Source organism: Ochotona princeps, chromosome 5 (assembly GCF_030435755.1).
Source record: "Ochotona princeps isolate mOchPri1 chromosome 5, mOchPri1.hap1, whole genome shotgun sequence".
Classification (NCBI taxonomy): domain Eukaryota; kingdom Metazoa; phylum Chordata; class Mammalia; order Lagomorpha; family Ochotonidae; genus Ochotona; species Ochotona princeps.
Window position 1 is genome coordinate 55,902,996 of NC_080836.1, and position 27,075 is coordinate 55,930,070.

General features: G+C 42.3%; 1 long non-coding RNA gene across 1 annotated transcript in view; it reads left to right on the plus strand.

The window, feature by feature from the left end:
- The first annotated feature begins 3,034 nt into the window (after positions 1–3,034).
- LOC131480380 (uncharacterized) overlaps positions 3,035–27,075 on the plus strand; it is a 187,701-nt gene continuing 163,660 nt past the window's right edge. Inside the window, exons 1-2 of the long non-coding RNA XR_009245468.1 lie at positions 3,035–3,673; positions 3,886–3,968. This is a non-coding gene — a long non-coding RNA (uncharacterized LOC131480380). The remainder of the gene's footprint in view (positions 3,674–3,885; positions 3,969–27,075) is intronic.

Below are 27,075 nucleotides of genomic sequence, written 5' to 3' on the forward strand. Positions count from 1 at the left end.
ATAAATGTGGCACTTGGTTCTCGAGTTTTGAAGTTGTAGGTTTGAATAACTTAGATATTCATAAACAGCTAAAGAAAATCCTTCCCCAGTGTAAAACCACCTTTAAAATGGCCGTCCAAAGGAGGGGGTGCTACACCTTCCCATTTAATTTCCATTACTAGTTACTTCATACCTCAAATTAATATTCCTCCACCTAGAATCAGCACTGTCTTCAAATGCTCCTACAACCAACACGTCCAAATTGATTTCAACAGCAATTTGTGTGCATGAAAGGAAAAAAAATCAGATGATGTGCAATGCCAGGTTTTAGAGAGAGAAAGTGGACTTGGATTAATTTTTACACCAAGGAAGATGTTCAGATTTTGTCCCATGGATATCAAAAAGAAGATTAATTTTAGGGACTCAGCTGTTTATGCAGAAGTTAAAGCGGAAAAAAGTCCAAAAATTTTGTTTATCCAGAAACTTATACAAAGGCACTAATGAAAACACACAGGAGATTTTCAAAGTAAAAAAAAAAAAAAAGTGCTGGAAAAGCAGTTCTGCAACTTAGAATGTAAGTGAAGGGGTCGAGTTCCTGTGGTGTGCAGGGGCAGAATGTACTTCTACACTCTTCTCAACGTTGAAATGGTCAGGAATATTCTCTCTTCACAAGCCTTAGGAAGCATCTGCCACCTTCAAAGAGCTGTAAGAGTAATCACAGTTTTAATACCTGATCATTCTGTTTCTATAGGATTAAAAATAGTCACTGATTTTTCAGAAAGAGGAGAATGACTGTAAACCAATTCTCATATAGTTGTGATGTTTTAAAACTCCTGGAAATATCTTTTTCAGGACACATGAACTTCAGCCCGAAACGTGAGCACACAGCAGTCTCAGACAGGCAGCATTCATCAGCGAAGACGTGTTCATCGTAAATTCTTGAACACAGCTCTCGGGGTCTGCGCCACTGAGAAAACCTTGGGTAGTAGAATAGGACTTCTGATCTTCCACGGACACGGACACTTGCAGCCTTCAAAGACGTGAGGGACCCTCCACGCTCTCAGAAACACCGGCAGCAAGGGTTGCTACCCCTCTGGAGGCAGGCCCTTTGAGTCAAGATGGAATTCTTTTAAATAAATTTCCATTTCCTATCATTCTGTCTTTAATCAGCTGTCAAAGTGTTTGATGGCTTTGAAACATTTGATTGTACCTGCTTTTTAAACTCTTCCCGCTCCAGGCTGTTTCAAATGCAATCCAGTACTTAATCAATGATAATCTGAACAAACAAATCGTGAAGCTCCCCTTTCAAATAACTTATGACCAAATGAAAAAATTTCCAAAACACGCAGCATACACTCTCACCTAGGAATGAATTGTTTTAGGCTAGAAACAGCCAGTGAAGCCGGCTTAGCTAGAGAACCTAGGTTCTCTGCCCATCCCTGAAACACAGCTTGGCCGCTGCAGGACCAGCTCCCAGACGCGCTGCTGAGTACCTGCGCTGCCTCACTGGGCAGCTGGACGAATCCTTTCAAGTCCCCTTGAGGTGGTTCTTCCAGGGTTTAGGGACGGACTTATCTTAAAACACACACACACTTCTTTATATTTTTAACTGTCAAAAATAAAGTTACTGCTTTAAAAAGTTATTTAAAAGCTTGGCCCTCCCCAGAAGCAAGCCGAGCGATATCACGGAAAGGTGTCTGCCCATTTATTTCTGATTCCTCCGACTTGTACTTCGCCCCCTGCTCCTGGCTCCGGAGATGCAGCGTCAGCGGTTTGGGGAGCTGCACGCGGGACCTGGCACGTGGGTGTCAGTTCGGGCCAGAAATGGCCCTTCTCCCCTGTCCCTGGTCACGGTAAGCTATGCCTTCTCCCTACAAGAACTGCTTTTCGGAGCTTTTACTGGCTTTACCAACCTGCAAGGGCCTCTGGGGGGATGGAGAGGCGAAACTCGGGGAGGGAGTCGCTCTCTTCGGCAAAGCCAAGGCCGCCTGCCAGGGCGCGCGCGGGGCGCTCAAGCCGTTTCCAGCGTCGGCTCGGAGCAGCCTGGAGACGGCATGGATGCTTTCCTGGGCGAAGCTTCCACGATGGGCTCGGAGGGGAGCCATTTCCCTGGCGTAGGGGTGGACATGGGCCGGGGGCATGGCCAAGGCACAGCAGGAGCGATGAGCGCCCCACCGCAACCATCCCGAAGCAAGACGCGCAGGGGTTCGAGCCCCAGGCAAGCGGTCCCGTGAAGCTGGGAAGTCCGCGGAGAGGGGGGCTCTCCTCCAAGTTCGTGGGACACCCTGAACTTCGGAGAGAGGGGCCGGGCTGGGGAGAACTCGCTTTGGGAGCTGCGATGCTCACCTCAAACGCACTTGAACCAGCCGGACGTCGGCCTGGCTTGCTTCTTGGTTTCCCAGTCCTGGGAAGCTCGCCCGCGCGCAACACCCTGACCCTCCCCTATTCCGCCCCGGGGCCTAGTGCCTCCAAGGAGGAGAGCATCCCTCTCCCGAACCCCCTACCTCAAAGCCTAGACCCAGGGCCCGTCTGCTGCAAAGCTCGACTTACACTTCATTTTCTTTTGATTTGAAGAAAGTGTCAGCGGCGAGGGGAACACACACACCACACATACACACACGCCCCCGAACCTAACTGTAAATACTTTTGGGGGCCGGGAGGAGTTGGGGGGGAAGGTGAGGGCGAGGACCGCGTGGCTGCTGGCGCGGGGCGGGCAGCTTGGGCGCGGGTGCGGGGTATTCCCGGTCTCGCAGCGCGCCCTAGTGGACACCCTTCGGCTCCCCGCCGTCCCCACCCGCTCGCCGGGTCTCCCGTGCTCATTACGATCTGCAATATATTATTTCTTCTCAAGTATTGACAATGTGTGAGACTGCAGTAACCCCGCCCCCCCCCCCAGCTCTTGTCTGTAATCGGCACATTCATTCGCATCGGGCAGGAGGTGGGGATGCGAATTCAGTCCCTGCGACCCTGATTGCATTCCGTCGTCCTCCCCCCTCCTCTTTTAAATCCACCCCACACTGCTTCTCTGTCTATTACATGCTAATTTAATTTTACTGTGGACGATATTTTCAGCATTTGCTGAGGACAGTAAATTTTGTAGTTTATGTTATTTCACTTTTTATGACTTTTTAACACTTAATAAAATTTTATTAGAGCACTTTTGTGTTTACAAGGCCACAAAACTCTTGGCAGGTTGTCAGAAGTCCTTTTTATTATGATCCTACTGATATACTGCGAGTAATGAAATAATCATGTCCAGAAATGTACCAAAGGCCAGAGGGATTATGCCACTTCATAGCTCCACAGATGCGCCCAGAAGAATGCCGGCCCGCGGCAGGACGCGCAGCAAGGCTGCGGCAGGCAGGAGGCGGCCCCTCTCTCTGGTGTTCACCACTTCGCTTGCTTTCCTAAAAGAGTAACAGCAGGGTCATGTGACTTTCCGTTGTCTCAATAAAAAGAAAAAAAAATAGAATTTATTCTATTGCAAAATGTGCTTTTCCTTTTATTCTCCTTGTGTGGGCATTTCAGGATGCTCTAGTGGCAGTGGGGCTGGCTCTGCATATCCGTGTCTGTCACTTTCCTCCCTAAATGTACTTTTTGTGACACTGAAGCGGGCGGTGGTGACATTGGTGTTGAGGCCAGCGGCTTTCCAAGCCCCTGCTGCAGGCACTGGGAGGGACCAGGAAGGGCACAGGTGTGTTATGATCCTCCTCCTCCCAGCCAATACCTTTTTACCATTGCTTTTAGGGTTTACTGTTTTGCAAAACAGGGGAAAGGGGATTCCAGTTCTCTGCCTTGTGCCTTGTTGCAGCTTTTATTTTCACTTAATTTGGGGGAGGTTGATAAGAGGTGCTACGATAACTGAGCTTTTATTTCTTTAAAACATTTTCCCATTCTTTTCACTAGATCCATCATCGCTTCACAAGCGGGTGCTAAGTTCATCCAGGCTGCAGAAGGAGAGCCTTGTATTTCCTGACCCTGAAGGCAAGGTGGGTGGCTTTGTTTTCTAATTAAATGTTCTGTCCCCAGCTTCCTATTTCTCTTCCTCTGGTATTTCCTAAATAGTGTGCCAAAGCCATGGACGAGATCCGGCATCCACTCACACATGGAGGGATTTTGAAATCATTGGCACTATGTCCACAGCATGTGTTCTTCTAAACTTTGGCTTTGTTTTTCACGAGAAAGTGTGTGTGTGTGTGTGTGTGTGTGTGTGTGTGTGTGTGTTCTAGCACATCATGTTTGCATTGGGTCATCAGTCATTGCTTAAACCGACCCCTGGGAAACAAGTACCTCTCTGGAGCCCCCCTACCACACACATGTGTGTTGTTCCTAAGTAGATCTACCCAAAGCTGCTCCTGGGGGCACTTTGATTTCCACTCCAGGGGAACAGTTTTTGTTCTTTGTAAGTCATTTGCTAAGCACGGGTACACAGAGCTCCTGATCCAGCGGGCTTCTGCTTAGCTATGATGGTCTGCTTCTGCAAGGAGCTGCTGAAGGCTTGCTCCTCTCTGTTTAAAAAATTATGCGTTGGGACTGTTGGGGAAGCCATTTTTCTCTTTTAATGGTGTTTGCCATTTGCAAATATCAGGCCGTTTTTCTTCTTTCTCTTTTTTAGATGAATTCTTTAACAGGGTTGAAGAACTGAGAAAGGAAGTGATGGCAGGCTCTAAGTAAACATTCTCCCTTCCTTCTGATCTTTACTGATGGTCTGTGTTCTTTGTCTTTTATCACAAGAGATACACAACTTGTCAGAGAAAAGGGTTCAGATCGTAGCTGTCCAAATTTCTGAGTGTTTTACGTGAGGGAATTTATGCCCTGGTGCAAAAATCAAGAGGAGCATATTAATTTTTATTCTGCTATAAAGTGACAGTTCCATTCTATAAGTAATTTGTGTCTAGAACAATTTAAATAATACTCCAGAGGCTACAAGAGCTTTTCTATTAGAAATCTATTTTATGAGGTTATGAAGTAAATCTCCTCTAAGGTGGATATTTTTAGTTCATCCAGGTTTGTATTCTTGTGACTCTTTATTTGAAAAAGGAGAGCAATCGGCTTAAATAAAACTCAAGCAACACAGCCTGGTCCATGGAAGGTCTACCTGGTGTCTGCGAGGATTTCTCAGATACTTTGTGAAGTGTGAAGTGTGGAAAGGGAAGACCTAAACCCCCAGTGCTGTCACCCAGCGAGTCCCATTTTTTCACACAGTAAAGCCACCACGCCTGAAGCATGAAACAGTCCCTTGTGTGGACAGGTGCTAGCAGAAAGCAAGAAGGCGTGGGACCCAGTGGGGTAGCCTTGGGGCTGCTTGCTCCATCCCCATCCTGTTCTGCTGTGTGTTACCTGTGTGTCTTCCTCTCTGTGCTTGGTTTCTTCCATTGTATGATGAAGTGGATGCTAGCACTCACCTGCTAGCTTTTTTGAAGCATTGTAAGAGTTCTTCCACGTGGTATGCTTCCAACAGCTCCTTCAGCCCCAGGAAGATTGACCGGCACGCCACCTGGCACAGCACTTGGCACTTGGTGGATCCATAAATGTTGGTTGCCTAAGTGCCAAGCAGATTATTGCATTGACTGCTAGAAGTTGTTCAGAGACGACCATGGGGCACGAGGGTCAGCCTTCAGTGTGGACTTGACTTTGCTGGGACTAGAGGGATCTCTAGAAGATGTGTCCAATTGTTGTTTTGTTGTGTCTGTGGGGTTCTGTGCTGTCTGCTGATAAGCAATTGTATCTCATTTGTTTTGGAGGAAGGGGTCAGTTCAAAAGTGTGAGCGTTGCCATTCCACCCAGTTCAGTGCTTTGTCCATAAGTAACAGATTCTTTGGAAACAACCTAATAGACCATGCAGATCAAAGCACTCCAGCATCATCTGTGATTCTCCGGCCAATAGTTGCATGGATTGTGCTAAATCCTTTGCCTACATGGTCTCATATCATCCTCACACAGAACTCTCGCAATCCTTATTTTTAGAGATGGAAAGTATGAGACACAGGGAAGTTGAGTGACTTACCCAGGGTCACACAGTAAATGACAGATCTGGGAGTTTAGCCCAGTGAATGTCAAAGGTTCAAGGTTAGCATTAATGCATACTGCCTCCCAGGCTTTGGGGTTTTATAGACAGAACTCCTGATTAGTTTGACCATTCGTTGTGTAAACCATGATGAAGATGGGAATGGCGAGTATCTGGGATCATCCTCTATATTTGAATTATCTTAAGTCTTGACTCAAACAGTGGTCTCAGGGGAGTGAAACACAGGCCTGCCCCTCAGGAACTTGTTCCTTCTAAGCTGCTTCCGCTGTGACCAGTGGGAAGCGCCAGCACTGGCGTCAGGTTGCTTTTCCCTCATTCGGAAAAAAAAAAAAAATCATTAACCTGAATTTATCTCCACGAAGCATTAATGCTTCAAGTGAATGGATTTACATGGCTATTAAAGACTAAGAAAGTAGAACTTGGACAAGTGGTGGCAGGGAAATTTTTCCTTTTAAGCAAAAGGTTTTTTTTTTTTTTTTTTTTTTTTTTAATGGGTTTCAAGGGTATTAATTCTCCCAAGGTACTTGGTGGGTGTTCGGGCTATTTCAGGAAACGGAGAACAGTCTGAGATAGTCAGGCAAGCCTTGATCCATGTACAAGGTTATTTAATGAGTAAGCAAAGGGTCATGCAAGAGTACTCGGCTTGAACCGCATGATTAATTGTGCACCCTGGAAACGAATGCATGCAGAACTCCCCACCCCCACCCCCACCCCCGGAGCGGGGGGTGGATCTAAAAATCTCATGAGTTGGTCTTGAGAATGTTCAATGCCCTTCTGGCCCAAAACTCATCCATGGCTAAGATTCAAAAGTGGATGATGGGCTGATGAAAGCTAACCGCAGCTGTGCGGTGAATCCTCTGCTTTGCCTCAGAACCAAGGGCGCAGGCGCGGGCATGGCGGGCCCCTTCACACGAAGTCTGCCTGGACTCCTGACTTCGCGGTTGGTATTGCTGGGGACCCCGGGGGAAGACATGAGCGCTCCTGCCGAGAAACCAACAGAGAGAAGCACTCTGCTTGTGGAATAGCACAGTCCATGTCCACATTTGTTTCTTCGGAGGGTAGGGCTGGGCCAAGGTGTTGGCAGTGTTGCTGGGACTGCGTCCTGAGGTTTACCAGTTCTCTGAGACAGGTGGCTCTGGGACTTAAGGTCATCTTTTTCTGTTGCTGCCTTTACCACGGGGAAGAGAAAAGTCATCAGAAATTAAAACCACGTTTATGGTTTTCTTTTTTTTTAATTTCGGAACATTTAGAGTTGGTGTTGAGCATTTCACTATGAAGTCTCCATATTTTTATTTTTTTAAACAGATGAAGAACTTACTGTGTCTTCAGAACCAGAGAAAATGAAAAAAGCAGTATCAATTGTTTCAGTTGCTAAATTCAGTCCCACCACAGTATTGATGCCACACAATATATGTTGAACGAGAGATTAAAAATTTCTAGAGAGGAGTATGAAGAGACTAGAGCGCAGCCCACAACACATCAGAGGTAATTTTTTTTTAAAGATTTATTTATTTTTATTGGAAAGCAAGATGTACAGAGAGGAGGAGAGACAGAGAGGAAGATCTTCCATCCGATGATTCACTCCCCAAGTGGCGATGATGGCTGAGCTAAGCTGATCCAAAGCCAGGAACTAGGAGCCTCTTCGGGTCTCCCACATGGGTGCAGGGTCCCAAGGCTTTGGGTCGACCTCGACTGCTTTCCCAGGCCACAAGCAGGGAGTTAAAAGGGAAGTGGGGCCACTGGGACACGAACCAGTGCCCATATGGGATCTTGGTGGGTTTAAGGCAAGGACTTTAGCCACTAGGCTACCGTGCTGGGCCCAGAGGTAATTTATATATATATTTACACACATATGTATATACATATATACATGTATATGTGTATACATCTATTTTAAAATATATATACATATATATTTATTAGTTTGTTTACTTTGAAAGTCAGAGTTACAGAAACACAGAGACAGCAATCTTCCATCTGCTCCTTCACTTCCCAGATACCTACAATAATTAGGCCTGGCCAAGTCAAAGCCAGGGGGCAGGAGCTTCATCTGGGTCTCCCAAATAAGTGGACCATCTTCCACTGCTTCTCCCAGGCCATTTGCAGGGAAAAATGAATTGGAAGTGAAACCACTGGGATATGAATGGCACCCATACGGGTTGCTGTTGTCACATGCAGTGGCTTTATTCACTGTACCACAACACTGGCCCCACTGGAAATAATTTTAAACCATCATAACTTTTAAGGCCCTTTAGCCTTTTTCTTCAAATTTGATTTGCCTGTGTTTCTGTGTCTGTAAATTTGCCAAGTTCAAGTTTATTGCTCTAAGAGGCAGTGAATGATAGGGCATGTCTTTTAAAAATATCTGAATACTTTATAATGATCTGACGCAAAGGATACTTTCACTTGCTTGCCTGTCTTTCCAACTAGCTCTGATGTAACTAAAATCTTTCACCAATGTATGTGCTCTTTGTAGGCTGATCTCAAATGTTTCATTACACGAAAGTCACAGGTGACAGCTGAGCCCTGTTCTGGACGAAATGGAATCTCAGCTACAATCCAGGTAGCCCACCTGTAGATTGACCTGCCTGTATTAGTGAAGTTTCAGATGTGTAAAAGTGAAACAAAACAAATGAACAAACAAACAAATAAAAATAAAACAAAAAAACCCCACAGCATGCAGCCAAAGCCAAAATGCAAAAGCCCAGGCAACAAAGCAATGAGCAGAGGCAGGCTCCTGGGACAGGAAGCCGCTGGAATCCGGTTGCTAGGAGACACCCGTCTTTGCTGGCAGCAGGAAGATGTCCTTGAGCATGCTTCCCCTGTGGCTGGCTTTGGACAAGCCATGAATCAGACTGTCCTCTTTGGTGCCGCCCTCCCAGCAGGCCGACCAGCTCACGGTACAGGTGCCAGCAAGGCACAAGGGTGGGTCCTCCCTCTTGGAGAGTTCCTCACGAATAACCTGCTCTTCTGCTGTCTTCTTCAGGAATCAACACAAAACACTGGTTCTCCTTTGGGCTGTGAGAACATGGAAAATACAGCTTTCTGGGTGGTGCTTCATTTTGTGGGAAGTTTACCAAAACAGATTTATACTCTAAACAGTGATGAAGCAAGGGCTACAGGGAGTGAAGGGCAAGAAAATCCATGGTAATTGAAAGGGGTTTTACAGAGGAGGAAGGCATGGATTCTGGCATGGGACCCTCCCATCTCCTGGGGTGAGCTCTCTTGGGAGGCCTGGAGAGTAGCAGAGTTGTCTTTTCTGCTCACGGAAGCACCCCAGGACCTAGGACAGAGCTTGGGCAAGAGATTAGAGTTGAATGTGAGCAGGAATACAAAGATACTGAGAGATGGGGCAAGGGTGGATTGCACCTGCTAGCTACTCAGAGAAGGTGAGGTGAAGGCCGGCCTTGCATCAGAGGCTCTGTAACAAAAAATGCTGAAAGATGCTGTTGGCCAAATAGGTGCAGCCTACCTTAAAATGCAGCCACCACATGGCTTCATAACCATGAGGAAGCTGCGACAGGATTTTGAGCGTGATAGAGATCAAAGTTTTACGGTTTACATATGTTCTTTCAAAGGCATTATCTCTTAAGTATGTGCAGTTGATTACATGCCAATTAGAGCTCAGTAAAGCTGCTAAAAATGCATCCTCTCATTAGATGTTCACTACTTGATTAAATGGACCTTACCATTATTGCATTTTTACAGATGAGGAAACTGCAGTTTGTGGCTTGCTCAAGTCCACCAGTTTCAAGGTTCTAGGTCTCCTGCCCCCAGGCACCCATTTGCTCCTCTGTGATAGCAACTATGCACAAAGAGACTTGAGACCTGGCTGGCCTCTGGCTAGGGAGGCCCTGCTGGGAAGCAGTGATGTGTGTCTATTAGTGAGGGGACCCCAGAGAGGAAAGTGGGAATGTAGCTTTCCATTGGTTCCTCCCTCAGCAGGTCCACCTCCACTCTTGCTTGCGGCCTCTCTGGCCCTCAGCCTCCCAGGGACTTTCCTGCAGATCTCTCTGTGGGTGGGCCCCTTGGCTGCCACTGCCTCTGTTGGAGAGCCAGCGCTGGCGCAACACTGTATGGCCCTGGACCAGAAAGAGCTGTGTGTTTTGGCTTAGAAATCATACCGGCGGCACCTCTTAGGAGAGATCTGATGGAAAGGAAAAGTTAAGCAATGAGTTTTGCAGTCCACAAACAATATTTGTGTAATTTGTATAATATAGTATTTGAAATTGTGCATTTAAATAAGCATTTAAAAAATCATCTAGGGCCCAGTACGATAGCCTAGTGGTTAAAATCCTCGCCTTGCATGACATTTCTAATCCCAGTGGCCCCGCTTCCCATCCAGCTCCCTGCTTGTGGCCTGGAAAAGCAGTCGAGGACAGCCCAAAGCCTTGGGACCGTGCACCCACATGGGAGACCCAGAAGAGGCTCCTGGCTCCTGGCTTCAGATCAGCTCAGTTCCAGCGATTGCAGCCATTTGGGGAGTGAATCAGCCTATGGAAGATCTTCCTTTCTTTCTCTCCTCCTCTTTGTATATCTGACTTTCCAATAAAAATAAATAAATCTTATTTTTTTTTAAAAAAATGTATGTAAGCCATTATCCAACTCTCAATGTGTGTGTGGGGGGAGAAAAGAACATTAGATTTTGACTGAATGTGAAGTGGCCTTTATTCTCAGTAGCTGGACCCACTGTGGGCTGCATAGGCAGATGATTGAAGCTGGGATCCACACTGTGTCATTTACCATTACTTAAACCTCTCTGAGCCTCAGTCTTCCCATCTGTAAATTAGAAGTGATGAGTTCTGTTTAACAATTCTGCTGGGGGCGGTGGCACAACAAAGTAAACTGCAAACCCTCCCCCAGTAAAAGGGGTTCCCAGTGTCCTTGTCGGTCTTTGAAACTCTGACTGCTCCATGCTCTTCACTCTGCCAAGGGTGAAACTTAAATTCTTAATGCTACCACGTTAATAAGCATTCCCTTTGCTGCTCTATTGGCCACCTTTCTTTTTGACTCCCTTGCCCACATGGAGCTATTTGCAAAACAGACAGATGATTTCTTAGTGTCAGTGTGTGAAATGAACACTACTTCATTCAGAGCAAGTACATTTTCTCTCCCTGGTTCCAATGAGGATTCATCTGGTCTCGAGGGGTGGGGCAGTGGTTGGCATGCGATGTTGGTAAGTAGGAGGGATATGGCACAGGTGGTTCTGTGGCATCAAGAACTTCTTTATGCCATCAGCACAATCATTTGGAAATACCTTTTCTGCAAGGTAACCAGTTGGCAAAGCAAAATCTAGTTAATTACTTCTTTCATGGAAAATATTCAAGTTACAAGGTATTTTTCTCCCACTAATCCAATACCACAGCGTCCTAGTTAGATTGACTCATTGTTTCTTCCTGGCAGGCTTGGCACCAAGACTCCAAGACTCGTGAACAATGTTCTTTCCGTCCCCTAAACACTTTGCCAACTGACCCCACCCCTTAGTCTTACTGGTTCTAATGGTTGTTTCATTGTGGAATCCCAGCATGCATCATGGGCAAGGAAGAGCTGTAGAACATTAGTGTTAAGCAGTTGAATACAGAAGAAATGGGAATAGAATATAAAGCAAGCATGGAAACACCAAGAAAGGTCAAGAAGCCTGCCAGAGTAAAGACACTTTGGACCAAGACACAGCTTCGCGATGATTATTCTATAAACTACTATAAACAAGAAATCTCTTCTTAATAACAGTCAGAAAAACACACCCTTGAATCCTTTAGTTATACCTTGAAGATAATTTTTTAAAATGTATTGAGCCTGTAGTTTCATTATGATCATGCATCTTTCTTCTACATTCTTTTAAGAGTGCTAGCACCAATGAAAAGTTTGAACAAATTCTAAGATCCCGGAAAACCTTACTTTACAAGGCTCTTCATCTGAGGCTCAAATCACCATGCCAGCATCTGTTTTGAGGCCTGTCACAGCTAATACAGGTTTAGTTTTCTCTTGAACCATCATAGCTGAGGATTTAGACCTGTGTTTCTTCAAATATTCTCAACCCAAATGTCTCATCCTAAATGAATATCAAACTAGACTATCAAGATTTGTGTCTGAAAAACATTTCTTTTGCCAGCATACATTTGTTTCTATCTATCCACCCCTGCTTTGCTTGTCTACCCATCCGTTTGTCAGTTAGAGAACTTTACACATATTATATGCTCTAATAGAGACCATGTCTGCCTTCTTAATCTTTAAAATTTAACCCATGATTGGCACGGGGTAACACTAAAAGGCATATTTCATCAATAAATGAATGGATAGTTACCAAAACCCACTCTGTATTTTGAACAAGGAGTACTAATAGGACAAATCAGTTTGTGATGCTCACTCTGATTTTCCAGGATGGTTCTCGTACCCTATGAAACAAAAACAGATTTCTCGGCTTCTAAGGCATTTGACATTCAATTGGTAGGCAGTTTCAAAACTTTAGGGTATGATACACTCAAAACAGATGCACAGTTCTCCTAAGAGAGAAATGAGGGTGAGAAACAACCCAAACAACTTCACATCAGACAAACTCAGATCCTTTATTCCTAAAAGCACAGCACCTCCAGGCACTAATGGTTGAAAGAGATTTTGGGGGACACTTGTCTTAATGCACCATTTCCTACAGGTCTTGTTAGTTCCTGAAACCATCTGTAAGAAGTTATGCTATTTGCGTTCCTTAAACCGTATTTTTAAAGCAAGACATCTAATTAGTGCTTGTTAAGGTGTTCCGGGTGTTCCGGCCACTTCTCTCACCCCTGCTGTTCTGCTGGGTCAGCAGGTTTTCCGGATGTGTTGTTTCCGGGAGAGGGCATCAGATGCTGTGGCTCAGGGTAGAGGATGCCTGTGTGCACCCTCAGAGTGAATTCCTGGTGCGGATGAAGCAAATGTCAGGCTGGCTGACCAGCACAGGCCTCTGGCTGCCCAGCAACTGCTTTTAAAGGCTTCTGCTTTGGACATTTGATGGGTTGAGACCGCAAGGTGGGGTTGGGACTACTGCAGGAGTGTCTCCTGGAGTGCTAGGGAAGAATGGCACAAAAAGGACATGATTTCCACGTACTAAATCTAAGAACCTTTCTAAAGACTTCAACAGGAGAGTTCACTTGGAGGGACACCAATTTTTAGTTACTCTAAGAAACATTATAAAGCTACAAAAATGGTTCATGGTATTGAAAATTCTACCGATGCTCATTACATGAATGAATGCATTGAATATAGTTCCCTTATTTTTTTTTTCAAATAATTAATGCCCTAAAATCAATTAAAATTTCAGATGGTTTCTGAAAATAATTATAATTCTGAGTTTTCCTGAAAGTTCTTTGTCCATATTTACATTCAACTGGCTTTGTATCTGCCTAATTTATGAAACACAATTACGTATCAAATCTGGTTAGATAAAGAAGTTAGTTCAAAGCAAAGCAGTCTGAAAATGAAGAGAAAAGGAAACAAAAGTAGATGAAGCAATGTTGTATAACCTACTAAGAGAATTTATTCATTTTTTTCAAAATATATATATATTACAGAAGCCAAATGTTTCATTCTGATCATTGTTTTAATGCTAATTTGATGATTGTTCTTTCTCTCTGTATTTTACTGTGCTCCTCTAAGGGAAACCTTGATTAATAAGAAAGTACAATAGATGTAATATACACTTAGCCAAAGTATTATGGCTCTATATTCCATATATATAGTAATGTATATTAGGATATATTTTCCCTCCATAATCTAAACATTTAAATATAGTAAAAGCTTCAGTCCAGGACTAGCATTTAACAATGGTTGTCAAAAACTTCCCTGCTGAGTCCCCAAACCACTAACAAGCTCTTTGGAAGAAAATGGAGGAAGATGGGGAGGAGAAGTGTTGAGTTGGCCAACTCTTGACATCTGATACCTTCATCCATCACAGCAACTTCCTCTCTGCGTTGTTGATTTGTTTATACATCTATCATTCACTCAGACTCAGTGTTTAGTTGCAAAAGGCCTCAAGACCATCTGCAACCTTGATGGGTAGCTGAAGTGGCGGGACCAGACATCAGCTAGAGAATTCGAATTGTATCCCAGCTCCTGAAGTTGTGGCTGGATCACGCCCTGCCGTGGTGCAGCAGTGCAGTTTTAGGCCAGGGCAGTGAGGCACTGAGTCAGTTCCTGGCTTTGGGCTAGTTGGAAACAAGATTTATGCAATGAGGCAGGCTATCCATTTTGCAAAAAGGGAGGCTGTTTTCGTCTGCACGGGCTTCGTGAGACAGCGTTTTCCTCTGCAGCCTCCGCGATTCACTCGTTGAACATACAGAGAAATAGTGCATCTGAAAATTATTTCCGTGGCGTTGCCATGTTTACTGTTTCCTGTTGTCTTTGCCAGAAAGTGTTTTGAACAAAAATTAGGGTCCAGCGTTAAAAATATCTGAAAGAGGGGATGAAAGGAGTTGTTGTTGTGTTTCCTTTCCAGGTTAATGTGGCCGCCTTTGATTTAAGCACCATCGACCCAGGACAGGATATGACACCAATTAAAAACATGAACCTTAATTTTTTTGGACTAAACAATCACGTAATCCTTCTTCTGGTATCTGGTTGAAGGTTACTGACATGGCATTTATTTCTGAGCTGCGATTCTAAATTTATAGGGTTGGCTTTATTTAAGGTACATGGGGCAACTAATATTAGTGCATGTAAAAAGCCTCACAATGTCTCAGAATGTAAAGCAGCTATTATAAAGGGAACATATTTTTTCCTGATGACTCTGTTTGAGGTCAAGACACGTGCAAACTTACTCCGTGAGTCCCAGACGCACTCATCTTGGTTGGAGGCAGATTTTGATTTAAGGCCTAAATTGAAAAACAAATCAAATAATTTTATCCCCTGAAGTACAAGGGGGAATGTTTTTGGAACTAATAACTTCTCCTTAGTCTTAAATTTAAGTTGCATTTCTCTCAAGAGAGCTTTCGACTTTCCTGAAAATAAAGTTCAGATCATAATCACGATACATTAATTGAAAAAAGGAAAAGCAGTGTATTTGGGTAGTATATTTCAAAGATAAAATTGCGTTTTACTGTTTAATGCACAGAATCATTAAAATGGAGGCATGCAAATATAATGAGCCAGGTCAACCTCCCCATCTTTTCACGTTGACACCTTGTTTAACTCTAGCTAATGATCCTATGAAAAAAGTATTAGCAGTTCCAGCTCAGCCCCTGGTGGTCTATGTCACATATTGCATAACCTGCTGGAGGGTCGTCCAGGGCTATTTCTCACTCCCAGACAGTAGCCTTTTATAATTTTGTCTGGAGATGGAGCAGGGAAAGAGGGTGTCCTCTTTTAACCTATTCATTATACACTTGAAAATAGTGAAAATGTTTCTAGAACAAAGTCGAATTAAATACTCTAAAGACACATTGTTACATTTGCATGTTCAGATTTGAATCTGCCACTCTAGCAAGTATTCAAGTAATGTCATTATGTTTAAAAGAAACAAAGCACTCGTGGCTTCTGGTCCATGTGGAAAATTACCAAAGGCTGCAGTTTCTCAAACCACAAACATTCCCATTTCCCATGTGGGTTGGTTAGCCCTGCATTGTGTCCCCAACGAGTCTGGGTGCATCTGAAGCCACTGCAGAAAACGGGAATGTCCAAGGCAGCGTTTGGAATCATTAAAAATAAGGAAAGGGAAGGATTGATTCTTGCTTTTCTCTTTCTCAGGTAAAAGATAAGAAAAAAGATTGTGGGGTGCCCAGGTGAGAGTTAAATGTGAACTTGCTTTTAATTCTTACAAGACATTAGGATACAAACAAACAAACAAAGAAGATAAGGTAAGAATAAAACAAAAAAACCAAAAAACCCACCTCTCTTTAATGTCCGAACTCCAAGTTGCACGTAATGAGTGCTGAAATGCAGGGGCCATCACGGCCAAACGCACTGGGCAGGCTTTGTGAGCGGCTAGAAGCCTTTTCCAGGAACTGTGCTCTGTCAGGTTTGCTTTCACTCTCAGCTGGAGTGTTAATTTTTGACTAGTCCTCTCTATCCTTGTATCAAATGTGCACGGTGGCTGCTTTGGGGGTTGCTCCTGTGTGCACACACAATCTCTACAAATTTCAAGGAAACAAGCAATTCTAGTCCCATGGTTAAAAGGAGGGGGGGAGAAAGAGAAAGAGGAATGCAGCTTGCTACTTGGATTTGAGCGTAGGCAACTCTCGTGGGCACAATGTGCTAACTGCGTGCAGTGCCACCATTTTATTGTGTGCGAGCGGACAGCAAGATGGTGGGTGCGGCATTTTGTTGCAGGAGGGCGCCTGTGTGTTCAGTGTGCGTTCTGCCAATGGAAAAGCCAGATTGCTCGGTTCTAGGGGCTGTTTAATGGCACATCCACACAGATCCCCTTCCAGTCACTGTTTGACAAATGCTTATGCAACAATTTTAGATATATAAATACAACGAGAATAAATTTTGCTGGAAATAAAAAATGCGATCTAAATGAGATTTCATTTAACTATGTAAGCTCATGGTGTTGGTAAATGCGTCTGTTATTAATAGATCTTCCTGTGTCATAGTTAGTAATCTACCTTGAGAAAAGATCCAGGACAGAGTTAACGTAGGGAATGTGAATGTTTTACTTGTGAATAAACGATCCTTCCAGATCAAGGTTGAGGTCATTGGCAAGCTAGTTTAGGTGAGCTCATTCCGCAATTATTTGCACATGCAAATCGAGGTTCTATTTTTTAATATATATATTACTGCCTTTTGTGAATATGAAGAACTCAGATTTATTTATTAAGATGAGAAGTGTTCAAATAACTGAACAACGTACTTTTGCTAATGGCATTCAGTTTTCATTAGTCCTAGAACAGAACAGAAGCTAAGATGAATTTTGACTTAGCCTGAACTGGATCTCAAATTGAAGAGAGATGAATTTGACTAACAGAAGGATCTGACATTGCCTTCTCTTACCCACGGCTGAATTACCACTCTCTTTTGTCTGAAGAAAAACATTTTCTTTCCAATGAGGTCACTATTTTTAATACTGAAGAAAACATAGGCTTATATTCTATTGTGAGGTTTTCTTTACTTTGGGGTGTTGTGTGGCCCTTCGATTGCAGTTGTCAAACATTTGAGATTATAAAAATGCTCCTGCTGCATAAAGTAGTTCTGCAACAGCACTGTTTATGGCACACACAGCAACATTATTTTCTGCTGTTTCGTGTGCCCTAGTTGTAAATAGGAAAACGCGTAAGCCATTGAATCTAGTAGCAATAGGACTCCAAAGTGAGGTTTATTATACAATGCATTAAAAGCTTTACTTTTTATCTCTCTGTGTTAAATTTTCATGTTGGCAACAGTATTGTAGCTCTGGAGATAGTTATCTGGTAGCATCGTAGGGGGTTGGGGAAAAGAAAATGGACAGATGTCCATAAACATAGGGCTCCACCTGGTGGTAAAGAGGAGGCATGATTGTTGGGGAGAAGTAAGGCTGCAAGGAAAAACAGATGGAAGGACAGCAGTGTGTGTGTGTGTGTGTGTGTGTGTGTGTGTGTGTACATGCATGCTATACATCTTTTATAATGAATTTGTTCAAATGACAGAGAGCACTACAATTCCCCCACTTTGAATTCCATTGTTGTTTCAGTTTTCTAGCTAGCATAATTTGATTATTTCAAATTCCTTTCTTTCCATGCTTTTACACATTATTTTATTCCAAATACATACAGCTGAATAAACATCAACACGTGTCCTGACAGATATTAAGTGCAACAGAAGGCAAATTATCCCTAATATCATGGGATTATCACACCTTTTAAGTAGAATGCTGTCCAGCAGACACATTTAAACAAAGAAAGCATTTGCACCCACATGCAAGTGTTCTCTTTGGAAGATTTAGTGGTTCACTTTGGAAAACTTGCAAAGGATGTTGTGCAGGGCTTGATAAAGGTTTCAAATCCATCTTTTCCCATTCCTTCCTTGTGCATTTGAAGCCTTTACTGAGCCCTGCACCACATCCTTTGAATCTGTCTTGTGACTCAGCCACCTTTTCACATTCTAAAGTCATTGCAGGAATTACATATATCAAGTGCTTATATGTAAGATGTAAAATGGGCACCCTGTTTATGACTCTCTATGTAAGGCAGAAATTAAATCTTGAGCTTCCAATGAAATTGTACTTTTGTAATAAAACTGCTGTGCCTTGACGCTGAACTACATTGAATCCCAAATTAAACACCCCATTTCCTGGACCAGAGCGAGCATGAGCATTTGCAATACTGAACAACACTGGGGATGGGAAAACGCATATGCTTTTGCTTTATCATATACATAGCATTTCCAAAAACTGTCTCATTCCCCACCTCCTTCTTAGGATGCAACATATATCAATGACGACAGTTTTAAGGCTTGTCTTTCATTGCTAAAATGCATTTTGGTCCCAAATTCTATCAATCAGCATCTGTGATGAGGCCTGAGAAGTCAATCAGGTAGAATCTTTACAGCATCCCACTGCATTTCAGGGATAACTCACGCTAGTAAGTAGGGACAGCTGGTGTGCTGAAGGCTGAGTACATTTCTGGATGCATTATATAAGATGTAGATGCTTTCCCCCCCGCACACACAGGTACTATTGTCTCCATAGCCACATCTGCAACCTCTACACACTGATCCCTAACCCCCGCAGGTTTCCAACGTAGGCTCTGCTCCTACATGGTAGGCTCTGCTCCTACATGGTAGGCTCTGCTCCTACATGGTAGGCTCTGCTCCTACATGGTAGGCTTTGCTCCTACATGGTGTGTGTTCCTCTCACCCAGTAGTGTTGAGTTAGAAGAATCATCCTGGAGGGTCTCATGGAGACGATCTAATACAGGTGGTTCCCCTCTGCCCACCAGGCCGTGGGCCAGCCCGGGCTGACTTTTGGCACCTCTGAAGTGCCTTCACTAGAAATGCAAACCTGCAGAGGGTGGGGACCGGAGAGCCGTGGATACTAAAATCTCCCTTCCCACATCAGGCGTGGAAGAGCCAGGCAGGGAGCGAGCCTCCCTTGCCTCTCCCCAGCTACCCTCTAGTGGACGGAGAAGGGAATGTCCTTTCCGCGCCACCGCCACCTCACCCTGCTCGCTTCATTTCATAAATATGCTCTGCTCCCAGCCCCTCCCCAACTCCCCGGAGATGGTTGGATATTATTAACCTTCAAGCACGATACAGTGAGATGAATGTTAATCATGAAGGGATTTCTAATCAAGTTTAATGGTGTAGGACATAGAGAAGTTGTGTTAGCAGTTTTAGTCCTACTAAAAATGCTAATTGTTGGGTTTCGTGTGGTAGGTGAGGATAACATGGAAGAGGTGACAGCTTTTGCATTTCAGTTTGGAAGCTGTCGCCCATAATTTTGAGCCCGATGTGGAGGAAGGAGAGAGACTGCTTCATTTGAAGGGCTTGTCAAGAAGTTAATTCAGGATTGCTTTTTCATAGAGACTTGACGACTACTCAGGAAAAGAAGTCCCTTTGGGGGATAGGGAAGTTCGTAGTGTCAGAAGTCAATGGAAGAACTTTTAGCCCTGGAAACTATACATTGCAAAGGTCGTGGTACATTGCTGCTTTTGTCAATGGTAATTTTTAAAGGGGTAGATACTTCATCCTGACCTAGGAATCAAGAAGTCCCCTTTTGGTGTTTGCTTCTCCTAAATTTTGCAGCATGTAGGTCTTGAACACTTCCCTGGTATTTTCCTACTTTACAGATTTCATTTCAGTGTAGAAAATATCCAAATGATAAATACAGTTGATCAAAAATAATCTGCTAAGGAGCCTATATGGATGCAGATTATTTAAATGGTATTATCCTGGAGTCCAGATGTAGCCTTCATCATGATCTTTTAAAGATTCTAAAAAATAGATTCACCATAGAAGAGGCATGGTTGACATTCGGAAACCACAATGAGGTATGATACCAGTAACCAACATGATTTTCTCATCCATAATGATAATAATACTAATTAGTTCAGGCCTCACACCTGTGCAAAACCCTTATCCCTATTTTACAGATGTAGTAACTGAGATATTAAAGGTTAATTGCTTGCCCCAAGCTATGCAGCAACTCTGCGAGTACCATAGTTCACATCTCACATCCTTGCTGCTTTGGCAATGGAACAACTACATCTCTCTGTAAAGAAGGAACATTATTATTGCTTGTATCACTAGAGATTGGTGTTGATGAACAACAGAGAAAGAGATCACACATTATTTTTTTGTGGAAAAAATAATTTGGATTCTTTTTTTAAGTATTTATTTTTAATTTAGTTTTATTTCATTATTATTTTATGATACAGTTCTATAGGCACTGGGATTTCCCCTCTCCCTCCCCCAAACCCCTCCCTCTCACTGATTTCCCCTTTATGATTACAATGTGTAGTCCTTTATGAACAGTCATAAGTCCATTATTCTGCTATTTAAGTGTATCCTGACATTATAGATATGGATAATGGCAGCGAGTCCAGCATCTTATTGTCAGGATTTATTTGACAGCTTCATTGGGAGTCCATCTTTGATTTGATGTAGAGATGCATACTGCATTGTGTCTTCATATCTGGACAGGACAGCCTCTGTTACACTTTGACTGCACATCCCCTTTTTTAAAAGTTAGAAAATAAAGCCCACAACAGAAAGAATAGTAAATTTAGAGCAGCATGAAGTTAAATGTGTTACAGAATGACCAATGTATCACTAAAGTGATGATAAAGAAAATAAAAAACCTTCTTGAAGAAAATGATGGTACTTCATTACCCATGTGGCATTGAATAAATCAGTAAGAAAAGGAAAACAACAAACCAAAAAAACCCTTTTGTGAAGAAATTGCAATAAAAACAAAAATATCAAAACTCATGAATGTAGCCAAGACAGTATTGAAAGGGATGTTTATAACATCAGATGCTTACAAACATCTGAAATGTATCAAACAGATGATTTAATAATGCCTCTCAAGGACTTATTTTAAAAAGAAAAATGAGCAGGAAGCATGAAATGATACTAATTACATCACAAATACATAGAATTGAAACTAAAAAGCTACAAGTTTCAACACAGGTCATTTTTTAAGATAAGCAAAATGAACATTTAGCCATACTAGCATAGAACAGCATGAGAGAAGAAACAATTAAAATTAGAAATGAAAACCAAATGACTCAAAACAGCCAGGGACTGGTACAAAAACAGAGAGGAAGATCAGTGGAGCAGAGTAGAATCACCAGAAGAGAGCCCACACATGTACAGTCATCTAATCTACAAGAGAACAGAAAACAACCCAGGGAAAAAAGATGGTCTCTTCAACAAATGCTGTTGGGACAACTGGGTAGCAGCCTGCAGAAGAACAAGACCCTCACGTTTCACCGTAACCCTAACCACCACCCACTTTTTAAAAGAGTGCAAGGGGTTTTTATTTTTCTTTCACTTGTTATGCCATGAATTCATAAGGAATGGGGGCTAGCAGCTCAAGTTCCTAAATCTAAATGGATCAAGGACCTAACCCTATTAGAAGAAAACATAGGAAATACTCTACAGGATATAGACACAGGCAAAAACTTCCTAGGAAAATCATTGAAAGCACAGGCAGTCAAGACCAAAATAATCAAATGGGACTACATCAAACTGAGACACTTCTGCACAGCAAAGGAAACAAACAGTGAAGTGAAAAAGCAACCAACAGAGTGGGAAAAAATATTTGCACACTATACAATAGATAGGGAATTAATATACAGGACAAAGAAAGAACTCCAAAAACACAGTGAGAATAAAACAAGCAAACCAGTTAAAAAATGGGCAAAGGGAATGAGTAGACATTTTTCAAAGGAACAAATCCAAATGGCTAACAAACATCAGAAAAAAATGCTCAAGCTCCCTAGCAATAAGGGGAATTCAAATAAAAACCACACTGAGGTTTCACTTAACTCCAGTTAGAATAGCCCATACACAAAAAACTACCAACAACACCTGCTGGCGAGGATGTGGGGAAAAAGGTGTCCTACCCCACTGCTGGTGGGACTCTAGACTGGTGTAGCCATTTTGGAAAATCAGTGTGGAGAATACTCAGGCACCAGAAAATTCACCTACCATATAACCCAGTAATCTGTTCCTGGGAATATATCCAAAAGATCTGATAAATACACATGAGAAAGCAACCTGTATTCATGTATTCATTGTAGCACAATGAACAATTGCAAAATCAACCTAGATGCCCAGTGAAGTAGGACTGGATAAAGAAACTGTAGTGCATCTACTCTATGGAATACTACTCAGCTATTAAAAAGAGTAAAATCTTACCATTTGCAAATGAATGGCCCTAATTAGAGACCATTATGCTCAGTAAAATGAGCCAATTCCAACAGGACAAATATCATATCTCAGTTCTAATAGGGGACAACCCCCGTGGAAGATATAAAACAAAAAATAAAAGTAAATAAACACATACATGTAATCCCACAAACAAAGGCGGTAATGGAGACCAGAGTACCAAGAATCAAAGAAAATTGATAGAATGCATCTCTTCTGTGGAATAAAAGTAGACTCCCAGTGAAATTTAAAATACATAGACAACAAAGTATTGGACTTTATACCGTTGCCTGTACCAATAATATGACCCACATAAAGAACAGAAAGTTGGAGACAGTATTTGAAGTTGTCAGCTCTTCTTTGTAGAGTCTTCCACTGTGTTTTCAAAATCTTAGTTACATTAGTATCAAATCCTCCAACTTTGAGCAAAATCCAGTAGTTTTCCATGTAAGTGAAGAGAAAGTGATTTGATATAGGACCAACCTGAACATATCCACAGATAGTGTAAATTCCTTGAGCTACCTAATTCTTTTCAACATCTTACACAGAAGAATATGTGGGTTTTACCCAGCAATGAAAACTGTAGTTGTGTACTGAGAGGCAGCTTTGCATATGTGTGTTCAGAGGACAATGTGTAGCATTTATCCCTTGGGATTAAAAAAAAAAATCACAATAACAAATCTAAAAACAGATGGTTCTGATACAGTCTGATAAGAATGTAAACAGGAAAATAGCTTTGTTGACTTATTTCTTAGTAATCAGTAATAATTAGTTATTGTCTAGAGATGAATTGTAGATTTCACAACCCTGGCCAGGAGCAGCTTCTGAAAAGCAAAACTAAATTTCTAACATCAATGAAGAATTAATGATTCCTGCTGAAGCTTCCTCATTAACATTCCCCTTGGTTGATACAGCAGAGTAAAAGCCTTCACAAGGATAGTCCTGCATTCTTTGTTGTTTCTTTGATCATCATTTGAATTACAGATATTAGACCCTACCAACGAATCCAAAACTGACTTCATTTTAAAAAAAACTGGAAATTTCTTTACAGCTTAGAGTCAGATTGGTGTTTCTATGTGTCATAATCCTTTGCCAGAGTTTTTCTTTCTTCATGGTTGTTTAGATTTTGTAAGCACTGCATGAATGCTTCTTATTTGCCATATCTGTGCTAGGCAGTGGACTGTAAAGTGGAATCAGACACACTTTCTTCTGTTTGGAGCTCATAGCACAGCTGAAGGGGCTGGTACATGAACAACTGTTACTTAGTTGGTTGAGGTGTGGCTAAGTGGCATGGCAAGAAATGAGAATGATTTGTTCTTTGGGAGAGCAGGGAGCTTTGCAGAGGAAGCATTAGACCAGATATTAGATATTCTGATCATTGAGCCTGGTTGGAGAGACACCTAGGCTGTTGACCATGGCATCCTGAAATTCAAGTTGCTGACCAGCTGTACTGCTTCACAATAGTTGTAATATTTAGAAAATAATGTCAATACTATAAACTTCGACAATGTTAATACTATGCCATGATAGAAGGCCAGAGATGAAGTATGTTACTTTCTTAGGCAAAAATATTAAGGTCAGTAACTATTTCCTAAAGCTGCCAGATTCAGAAATGGAAGTATAATTATATCACTTAAAATTATACAGCTACTCAACTGAAGTACCAAAAGAATCATGAATGAACACAAATTGAGGAGAATATGAGACGAGAAGGAAAGCATATAAATGAGTGAAATTCATCTTTCATGGAGAGAAGTCAATAGCGCCTGTCTTTTTGAAAAATCAAGGAAGAGAACTGTAGGCATATTATTTATTTTAGAGTTAAATGAGAAGCCACGGTAAGAACTAAAATATAAATTTATCAATAGTGGCTCCTTTTGGATAATAGTTGATGTAAGAGATGGGGTTAGAAGGAAGGTATAATTTGACATAAACTTGGCTAGAGAAAAATCTGGCATTCCAAAAATATATGGTTCATTAACCCAGAGATGGCATTGGGAAAGCAATATTATTTTGGGCAGTGTTAAGATAAGTTATACTGGACAGCTGGCAAATAATATTTGCATAAAACTTATCATAGGTCAGATTCTAATTTGAATATTATGCTTTGGATCTGTAACTTAAAAGATACGTGTGAAAATTGTAGAGCATTCATGCTCAGAAAGAGGGAAATGATGACGGGGGTTGGAGAGTATGTACAAAAGGGAAGGAGGTGCGTTGTTTATCTTGGAGGACAGAAGGCTGGAGGGAGACAAAATTAACGACCTACAGGCAGTGAGGTGGAACCTTGGAGAACACTAACCAGCTGGCTCCATCTCACTGGACCGAGTGAAAGCAAATGGGGTTAGTTCTCATGAAGGGAGAGTCTATTTTTATTATTATCATTATTATTTTTTTACTTGAAAGGAAGAGTGAGCAAGAGAAAGGACTTTCTTCTGCTAATTCCTTCTCCAAATGCCCAGAATCACTGGGACTAGGCCAGGCTGAAACCAAGAGCTGGAAAGTTAGTGAGGCTATCCCACATGGGTGGCAGGAGCCAAGTCCATGAGCCATTGCTGATGCCTCCCAGGGGTCTCCATTAGCAGGAAGCTAGAGGGAAAAATTGAAGCTGTAAGTCGAACCCAAGTACTCTGACAGGCAGCGTGGGTGTCATAAGTGCTAGGTCAAATGCTTGCTCCCAAGGCTGTTTTTTTTTTAAGACTAAGTGAAGACTTGCTGATCTGTTAGTGGGACTGAACCAGAGAACAGGGCTGTTCCAACACTTTTAGAGTATTTTAAAACTAAGGTAAAACTACTCAACTTCAAATTAAGCGTAGTACTAGACTTGAAATATTTGTGGAGATGTACCACACACAGCCTATAGCCAAATGTCTGTGATTTTACATATGGAGAAAGGTTAATGCCAAAGTAGTCTAGATCATCCCACCTTGGCTGTAATTCCCAAGTAATGTTTCATTAATGGGAAAAATCAATAGTCACACTTTTTTTTCCTGAAGTTCTAACTGTTGGTTCCTTAAAAACATTTATGCATACATATATGCACATTACTTTATATATAATATTTGAAAGAAATTTATCTATTAGAGGTAGGGTTCTTGGTTTGTGTCATTAAACTACGAGGGCACTTTAAAAATTCATTGAAAGTGAAGTAAAAAGAAGCTTATTCCAGTGCAAAAACTTTGAAATCCATATGTACAAGAGGTTTTCATAAAGTTCATAGAAATATGTATTATGAATAACCATCTGTGAATTTTTAAAAGCAGCAGAATAAACTTATCGTTTAATTTTATCTTTCTATGAACTTGAAAAATTTTAGAAGTTAACTAATTTGTATTTATTTGAAAGAGACAGAAAAATCTCCCAGCCAAAACTGGGCTGGACTGAGACTTGAAGCCCAGAACTCAACATGAGTCTCCGACATGGCTGACATTGGCCCAGTTACTTGAACCTCACCTGCCTCCTGGGCTGTGTCTGAGCGGAAAAGTGGAGTTGGAAGAAGAGGTGACATTTGAACTCAGACCCTCTCAACACAGGATGCCAGCATTCCAAGCAGCATCTTCACCACTACGTTAAAAACCCCTCCCATTTAAAAAAATCTTTGGAATTATTCTCATATTTATGATTTAAGTGTATAACAATAACTTGAATGTTTTTGGTGCTTTCAAAAATTTTTGACCACACAGCCCAAGAAGCAAACAGAAACCTGCTAATGAATTTGGCCCTGCCTTAGCCTGAGTGTGGCTGAGGGGTCCGTCTGGCTCTCCCTTTGACAAGGGTTGGTTTCTTGGATTCCTCCTTTAGGCAGCGAGGAAAGAGTGCATGGTGGGTTGCGCTCAGGCTTCATCGTGTTTCCTCACTGCAATCAGATCTTGTTTCCTTCAACTCTGACACCTATGTGTGGGAGTAATTAGAAATGCAGCCACCACAGAGTGTTGACTTCCTGGCACCTAAATCAGGGGCACTCCCTTTTGCGTCGGATCCCTCCACTTAAAGCTTTGGGTCTGAAGACAGAAGAACCCTGTCCACTGACAGTAAAGGATGCTGGAGATTTCACGCAGAGGGGCAGGGACAGGGAGGGAAGGAATCATTGTTGGTTCTTTCCCCAGCAGTGCCAGGATTGCAAAGGTAAGGGTGCTGGAAAATTGTGAACCATTACTGGTCCAGGTGTCCGGGCACTTACTGGCCACATTATTTTACTAACTAGACTTGAATATTTGTCTGGTCTTATATCAATGAATATAGACTTGAATTATGTGTTTAGTCTCATGTCAGTGCGGTTCTCATCTTGCCCATCACCTCTGCCAGCTCTGCTTAAATTGCTGAGTCAAAATGATATCGAGTTTCTCTTGTTTTTCTCCTATTGCTACAATGACCATTCAGGAAATGTAGGTGCTAGAGTCCTTATTTGTTAAGCTGATGCTACAATATGCTTACATTTTAGGTCTCTTTCTGCTTACTAACTCTTGGCTGGTTGAAACTGCTATCAGCACACACACAAACACACACACACATGAACTTCATACAATTGCTCCCTGGCCCTGCAGATTGAGCTCAAAGAAGTTTAGCAATAGAAGGAAACTTTATAATTTTAGACTTTTCATTTGCAGATTAAAAAAACAAAAACAAGATCCAGAGACTGAGGGTGTCACCTCAGCACATCCATCTGCTTCCTGGCAAATCTAAGACTACAACTTGGGTCACCCATTTCCTAGGATCTGGCTGCTTCCTCCAACAAGAATGGCCAGAGAAGC